This window comes from Giraffa tippelskirchi, chromosome 5 (genome assembly GCF_054371585.1).
Source record: "Giraffa tippelskirchi isolate mGirTip1 chromosome 5, T2T-mGirTip1v1.2.pri, whole genome shotgun sequence".
NCBI classification, from domain to species: Eukaryota; Metazoa; Chordata; class Mammalia; order Artiodactyla; family Giraffidae; genus Giraffa; species Giraffa tippelskirchi.
The window spans coordinates 191,537,266-191,545,752 of record NC_137279.1 but is presented as its reverse complement, the minus strand read 5'-3'; the positions used below and the strand labels follow the sequence as shown (position 1 = coordinate 191,545,752).

Here is an 8,487-nt window from a genome sequence, read left to right as displayed (position 1 = left end):
CTCAGGTCATGCCTTTTCATGTTTCTTTAAAACTCTTTTTAAACTGCTTTTCACATTTGCATGCCATCATTCCACTGGACCATAATTTATGCAAGCATTCTCCTGCTATTAGACAATTATGCTATTTCCAGATGATGCTAGACCATCACTATGGACGTATTTGTTTATAAATCTTGTCTCTCTTTCCCCCAAAGGGTAAGTACTGAGTCAAAAGTGTGAACCCTCTTTTAAGTTTAATATTTAAAATAGCAATTTTGTTACAGAAATGAAATATGATAAAATGACATTCTATCATAAGAAAAAAATGTTTGAATCAAAAAGCATTGATGGAGTTCCAGTTTCCACTGCAGCATGCAGGAACCTGGAAGTCGTATCTCTGTCCTAACCAGAAGTAAAACCTGAACAAACCGAAACAGTAACAGTTCTTCTTGGATCCACCAGAGAAGCGAGGTCACAGGGGAAACCAGTGCTCGCAAAATTGGAGACACTGCCAGGCAGACCCTGAGACTCACAGGTTACCAGAGTTGAACGAAGCAGCAGAAATCTCACAGAAACCAGTGCATGGGCAGGAAAGCCTCAACTCTAGAGGCTCAGTTGCTGGAGACTCAGTCGATGCTTTTGAACTGTGGTGCTGAAGACTCTTGAGAGTCCCTTGGACCGCAAGGAGATCCAACCAGTCAATTCTAAAGGAGATCAACCCTGAATATTCATTGGAAGGACTGATGCTGAAGCTGAAGCTCCAATACTTTCCCTGATGCTGGGAAAGATTGAAGGCAAAAGGATAAGGGGATGACAGAGGATGAGGTGGTTGGATGGCATCACCAATCAATGGACATGAAGTTGAGCAAATTCTGAGAGAGAGCAAAGGGCAGGGGCGCCTGGCGTGCTGTAGTTCACGGGGTCACAAAGAGTTAGACATGACTTAGCGACTGAACAACAACAGCAACAGTGTGGACAAGTCTGAGAATTGAAAACTCCAGGGGAATCCAGGAATAACTTTTGTGAGTTATACCTTCAGGAGCTCATCCAGCTTCTCGGTGAATCCTGGAGAAAATCTTCCTCATGCTCCTGACATGGGGAGGGAAGAAAGCATTTTGCAAGAGGTGAGACAATTGCACTAGTTAACCAGATCCTAAATGCCAACGGCATTTTTCACAGAAACAGACCCCAGAGGCAGCAAGCGGAGTGATGTGGCCACCAGCCAAAGAATGCTAGGAGCCACCAGAAGCTGGGAGAGGCTGGAAGCAGAACGTCCCCTCCAGCCTTCAGAGGGAGAATGGCATTGCCCACACTTTGATTTCAGATACCTGGCCTTCAGAACTGGGAGGGAATAAGTCTCTGTTGTTTCAGGCCATTGGTTTGTAGCGATTTGTTACAGGAAGCCAATACACAGTAGGTGCCCAGATAGTCACAATCTGGATCTCGCCACTCACTTCTTACAGCCTCCCGTTGCCTCTCCATCATCCGTCCACCTCTCCATTTATCCTTCCATAATCCAGCCATTAATATAGTGGGGGTTTTGTTTCGGCCACACTGCACAGCTTGCAAAATCTTGGCTCCTTAACCAAGACTCGAACCCAGGCCCCTGACAGTGAGAGTGCCAAGTCCTAAAAACTGGGCTACCAGAGAATCTCTATATACTATGCAACTCAAATTAAATTGAAAATAAGAATACATTTCCCCTTAAATGCCTCAGCAAGCTTGTCATTAATTAGAACTCAATAATAGTTTTTTTTTTATGTAAAATCTATAAACAATATGGGCTTCCCAGGTGGTACTAGTGGTAAAGAACCTGCCTACCAATGCAGGAGATGGAAGAGATGCGGGTTTGACCCCTGGGTCAGGAAGATCCCCTAGAGGAGAGCGTGGCAACCCACTTCAGCATTCTTACCTGGAGAATCCCATGGACAGAGGAGACTGGTGGGCTATGGTCCTTAGGGTTGCAAAGAGTCAAACACAACTGAAGCAACTTAGCACACATGCACGCACCATATACAATGCACAAATCTTATGTGTATATTTGCAAAGTCTTGACAAGTGTGCAATCCAACCTCCTTTCAAAATATAGAATATCACTGTCACCCTTCCTAATCTTCTGCATTCCTCAAAGGCCACCTCATCCAACTTTTCCTTCCATAGAATAGTTTTAGCTATTCTAGGATTTTATACAAATGGAACCATAGGTATGTACTCTTATGAATAAGGTTTCTTGCAGAAGTGCAGCATAAATTTTGTATTTTCACCCACATTGTTATATATATCAACAGTTTCTTCCTTTTTCTCCCCAGGAGTCATCCATTCATTGTGTGTATTCACACAAGAACCCCGTCTCTTATTGATATACACCTGGGCTGTTCCCAATTTGGGGGTATTATTTGCAAAATGACTGGGGAATGTTTGTTTAAGTCTTTTTGGAAGCATACATTGTTATTTCCCTTGGATCAACACCTAGAATAGAATTTGGGGGTCGCAGGATAGGAACAGACCAGAGCTTTTCCAGAGTTACTGTATCACATACTTTCCCTCAGTATATTCTGGTGGCTCTCTGACCCCAACAACATTTAGAGTCACCAGTCTTTTCCATTTTAGCTTTTAAGGTAAGTGTATGCGTTCACACTTTTCACATTTTTACATACAATCAGACTTTTTCTTATTCTGCTAAATATTTTAAGGTGTGGTTTTGATTGGATGCATATTAAGTATTATCAGTATAAATGAGCGATCATCTAGTTCATGTTTCCCTTCATTCACTCATTCTTTGAAAAAGTAAGTGTTACTGCCTCCCACATTCCAGCCACAGACACAGTCCGCGGCCCTGGAGACTGTGATCTAGTGATGGACACTCACAAGTCCACAGGCAGCAATGGGACATAAAATGCTGGTACGGTGCAGGGTCCTGGGGAGGCCGGGGCTCTTAAACAAGACACCTGACTCTTGAGAGATTACAAAAGGTTTCGAGAAGTAGTGACAACCAAGCTAAGTCCCAACGGATGACTACAAATTCCTCGGGACAGGTGGGTGTATAAGGATGAGGCAAAGGATACAAGTGGAGAAGGGCTTCCTCCCTCCCCTGGCCAGCCTGGACACCTGCTGCCCTCAGTCAGGAGGAGAGGAGGAGACAGAGGGGCCTGGGAAGCTCTCCCTCGGCTGGTCCTGTCCTCCTGACCTAAGGTCAGCGCTCCTGAGGCTTACAACTGACGCTTCTCGTTGGATGAGCTCCCTGGAGACACGCTCCAATCCCATCCCTGGACCTCTCATCAGCTGTCATGGCAAAGCAACCCTCCCTCACCCTAGGAAGATGGCAACACCTCTACCTCCTTTCCGCCGAGGACTTTCCACCACTCCAGGCAGCCCTCGTGGACAGGATCTAATGGTAGGTTCAGAGGACAGCTTCCCAGGTGGTGCTAGTGGTAAAGAACCTGTCTGCCAATGCAGGAGACATAAGAGACCCAGGTTTGATCCCTGGGTCAGGAAGATCCCCTGGAGAAGGGAATGGCAACCCACTCCAGTATTCTTGCCTCAGAAATCCCATGGACAGAGGAGCCTGGTGGGCTACAGTTCACAGGGTCGAGAAGAGTCAGACACGACTGAGCGACTGACCTCACAGTCCCACCCCTCCAGGTGTCCCTCATGGACAGGACCTAGGCCGACCCCGGGCCAGCTCTCTATGCTTGACCCAGGCCCAGCCGTCTATGGTGTTGGGGTCCACACGAGGCCTCTGGGAGAGCAGCTGTTTCCAGACAAAAGCCCTGACGGCTGCTACACCCCATCACACAACCTCTTACCCCAGGGGAGTCTGGGTCTCCCAGGCACAGAGCACCCATATTTAGTCTCCCCAGGAACATCCTGGAGGCAGCCCAGGGTCAGAATGAGATGCCCCTCACCCCATACCCTTCCAGGACAGGGCTCCCCAAACAGCTCTGTCCAAAGGAACCCCCCCAAACTCCAGTCCCCCTCTTGTCGGCCTCTCCGTCTCTCCCGTCAGCTGGAATGGGTGGATTTAAAGCTGGATTTAGCCTCCTTCCACCCCCTCTGCTGGCCTGCCGTGGTGGCCTTTCAGCTCCTCCCGACAATGGCCTCTGTCTCCATGGCCTCAGGTGGGAGAGTCCTGTCTTCATGATCAGGGTCACTCGCTTTTCCTGGTTCACTCCCTCCCCTTAACCAATGAAACGCTTATCTACTGGGGGTGGGAAAACTCTTTCTCATTCATCCTGCCTTCTTCCCTAGTCTGCCCTTAATGCACAGGTGTGTTTACAATATCCAACATCGGGTGCACAAAAACTTAGTCTTGTAAATGACGGAGACCCTGATTCACTGTACAGTCTCACCTGGGAAGATTCACACATTAATTCACCTCAAAAGCTGAACATGGTATCCTTCCTTCTCTCTTGCTCTATGGGGGCCTCCCTCCCCTGAGATGCGGATCTTGCACAAACTGCTGGATGCTGGGGAACTTTGAGGGAAGGGTCATCTGATAAAGGTCCTTGCGGGAATAAAGGACCCTCTGCACACCCGCCCCCATGGCCCCTCCGTGGAGCTGATTCAGCCATCGCCACCGCTCACCCGTTTCAATTCTGCCCGCAGCTTCCCCCCTGCTCTCCCTCTTCCCCCTCCCCTCCTCTGCTCTCCCTCTTCCCCCACCCCTCCCCCTGCTCTCCCTCTTCCCCCACCCCTCCCCCTGCTCTCCCTCTTCCCCCACCCCTCCCCTGCTCTCCCTCTTCCCCCACCCCTCCCCCTTCTCTCTCTCTGCCTCCTCCCCTCTCCCTGCTCTCCCCCTCCCCTTCCCCCTGCTCTCCCTGTTCCCCCTCTTCTCTCCCTCTTCCCCCTCCCCTCCCCCTTCTCTCCCTCTGCCCCCTTCCCTCCCCCTTCTCTCTGCCTCCTCCCCTCTCCCTGCTCTCCCCCTCCCCTCCCCCCTGCTCTCCCTCTGCCCCCCTCCCCTTCCCCCTGCTCTCCCTCCTCCCCCCATCCCCTTCCTCATCCATTGTCCCTCTAGTGGTGGCAGAGTGACAGTCCTTGAGCTTAAGCTGGGCTGCACTGAACACCTTCCACAGTCCTCTACAGCCCAGTCAATGAAACACATCCCCTTATGAGGCTAGAAACCCTCATGAACCAGCCCAGCACCCCTTCCCAGCCTCACTGGGCATCTCCAGCACACACTCACCTAGGTCTTTGCTCCCTTGCGACCTTCTCATACCTGGTGTCCCTCTGCCTGGATTGCTCTCTTGGTCTTATCATGGCTGCAACATCTGTATGAGTTTACTTGAATATCACCTCCTCCAGGAGGCCTGCCCTGACTACACAATCTACATAACATCCCCAAGGTTTTCTCAGGGTGCACATCACTTCTTCCTTTTATGGCACTTATTACAAGTTACAATTACATATTTTATGGTATGTTTATCTGTTTATGAAATATCTCCCCCACTATAAACTTCGTGAAGCTCCAGAATATGGTCCATAGTAAGTGCTCAATATAACGTCTTCACAGAGCCAATAAGTGAAGAATGAACCAATCAAGGCAATCTGGAGTCTCCGAAGCTCTCAACAGGTGTTGTGCTTCCCAAGAAAGCCCAGGCACATGGGGAAGAGAAAGGCCAGGGGAGGGCTGCAAGGACAAAGAGGCTGCTTCCAGATGTCTGTTATAAACAATGCTGCCAGGAGCCCACTGGCATGAAAACACTTGTGTGTCTCTGGTTAGTCTTTAAAAATAAGTAATAGGACATGGAATTACTGGGTCAGATGGTACAACCGTTCCCAAGGCTTTACATAGACAGTGTCTTCCAGAGAAATGTCAGTGATAAAAGTGTGTATCTGTCCCACTAACCCTGTGGACATGACACCTGTGGACCCATGTCACCCTGTGGGGTGACATTGATCTTAGAGGAAGAGAAGGAGGCTTTGAGAGAGGAAAACAAATGTAGAGAGAGAGACGTGTAGACACAGCACATCCTGTTAAGCCAGCGCTGACAGAGGTAAGAAACAAGTCTAAAGGTGGGTCTGGGGCCACCTGCCCTGCCTTTTCCGCTCTTCTCTTTCAGCCCCTCCCCTGGTGACCCCTTCCATCTCTACTTGCAGGGGCTGAAGGGGGACTCAGGGCTGGGAAAGCATTTGCCAGGATATGGAATGTGTTCGGCACGTTTCTAAGGCCAGATCTAGAGAGCAGAAGCCTCGATGGTGATGGTGTGAAGACCCTGAGCGCGTGAGAGGGTCTGCAAGCAGAGCTGGTCCAGGGAGCAGAAAGACGTCACCCTCTGTCTGGTGGGCAGCCAGCAAAGATGGTGTAGACGCAGGTGAACGTGCCAAGTGGGTGATGAGGGCTTCCCATTGATAATGAGGACTTTCACACACAGTGAGTACATCAGCTGGGCTGGAAGAACAGAAAAAGAACCTTGTTGTTGTTCAGTCACTAAGTCGTGTCCGAATCTTTGCGACCGACCCCATGGACTATAGCATGCCAGGCTTCCCTGTCCTTCACAATCTCCCAGAGTTTGCTCAAGTTCATGTCCATTGAGTCAGTGATGTCATGCAACCATTTCGTCCTCTGTCGGCCCCTTCTCTTCTTGCCTTCAGTCTTTCCCAGCATCAGGGTCTCTTCCCGTGAGTAGAGTCTTCTTAGGAATCTGGAAAGGAGGAGGAAAAAGGGAGGTGAGGCTGTGATCAAGTGGACTACTAAGGAAGTGAGTGACCTCAGCCTGGGGCAAAGACAGCAGGGGGTGTCCCTAAGAAGGAAAGGAGGGAAGGACTGAGAAGGAATTAAAGAAAATGCAATGTGACGCTGAGATGGAGAACTCATCTGTGCACCCTCTCCTCTCTCTGGAGCCAGCCGAACCCTGCTGGAAAGTCACCAGCATCCCAGGGTGAACCGGGCCTGAGATCTGCCCTCAGACACCCAGGCCAGTGACCTTGAAGACGACGGGAAGGGGTCTCCGTTGCCCAGGACAAAAAGCAGAATGGGAACTTCTATGCTTTGAAGTTAAAAAGAAAAATCTGGACTTCCCTGGTGGGCTCAGTGATAAAGAATCTGCCTGCCAACGCAGGGGACATGGGTTCGATCCCTAGTCTGGGAAGATCCTACATGCGGCAGAGCAACTAAGCCCATGCAGCACAACTTCTGACCCTACGTTCTAGAGCCCAGGACCCACGACTGCTGAAGCCCGCGCTCTGGAGCCTGTGCTTGGCAACAGGAGATGCCACCGCAGTGAGAAGCCCACCCACCGCAGCTAGAGAGCAGCAAGCAGAGAGAAAACCCATGTGCGGCAACAACAAACCAGCACAGCCAAAAAGAAAAGCTAATTACTTAAAAAAGAAAAATCTGCCCCAAATGCCAGCAACTGGCAAATGTCATTATTTCTTCATTATTTCTCCCTTTTCTAACTTTCTGCAGGTTTAAAATTCTTCAAAATAAAAATTAGGGGAGGAGGACAGGGAATTTTGCTTGAGCACTTCAGATGCACATCTTCCGGTAAGAAAGGGAACCAAGTGGGGCTCTGGGGCCCAGGCCACGCTGCCCCATCTCCCCGCAAGGCCCTGGGGAGGTGACAGAATGTGGGTCTGGAACATAAGCGGGGCACAGAGGGGCTGGGAAGTCGTCCATCTCAGCAAGGTGGAGCTCACCTGCCCTGTGAGCTGGACCTGGGGGCGGTGGGCCTCTGGGTGGCCAGTGGGCCTGCTGGACCCTGGACCACCAGCCCTAAACAGGGGTGCTGCATGGCAGGGAGAGGACCTACCCCACGCGGAAACGACCCCACCACCCAGACTGTGCAAGACCTGAGGTCTTGGGGGGAAGGAGGAGGGAAATTTCCAGGAGAGAGAAATCTAATACTTCCAAAAATACACAGGGTATGTATTTCAGGGGCCAAAAGGCCTTTCTCAGGCCCCAGAGTTTGGTGGGACCAGGAAGCTTCCACTCCCCCCATCAGCACGCCATGCTGTGCTCAGCCCTCGAGGACCAGCGCTCAAGTCTCTGTCCTCTGGGGACGCGCAGTGCAGACAGGGAGCATCGAGGAGCCGCCAAGTGGGTTCTGATCACACTTCTCCCCCTCCTGTAGGACCCTAACCCACGAGGCCCAGACAGTGACCCCTCGACAGCCCGGGCCCCTCAGCAAGTGGCCAGTAGAGTGAATGGCAAACAGATGTCTGTGGTCTGAGCCCCTGAGATGTGAGCTGTGCTTGTTACCGCACTTGAACGAGCCCATCCCTGACTGATACACCCTCTTTCTCACTCCATCGTGGAACGGGGGCCTGGGGCTGCGGGAGCCGTCACACTTTTCTCCAAAACAGGGCCCTTAGCAGGACTTCTGTGGCAAGCGTTCACATAGTGCCCACTTACAACTTTCTGGGCACTGTTTCAAGGGCTGTGCTCATACTGACTCCTTTCTCACGGCAGCCCCATAAAGGGGTTACCATTCTCCGTTTTAAAGATAGAGGGACTGAGGCCCGGAGGAGCGAAGTGACCTGCTCCAGGTCACCCAGCTAGTAAGCGGCACT

At 50.8% G+C, this 8,487-nt stretch overlaps 1 long non-coding RNA gene across 1 annotated transcript; it reads right to left on the bottom strand.

Moving 5' to 3' along the window:
• Positions 1 to 225: 225 nt before the first annotated feature.
• Positions 226 to 6,467, bottom strand: LOC145506482 (uncharacterized). The gene is made up of 2 exons (XR_014053963.1): positions 5,162 to 6,467; positions 226 to 1,068 (listed from the first exon to the last, which is right to left on the bottom strand). It is a non-coding gene; the product is annotated as an uncharacterized LOC145506482 (long non-coding RNA).
• Positions 6,468 to 8,487: the final 2,020 nt, after the last annotated feature.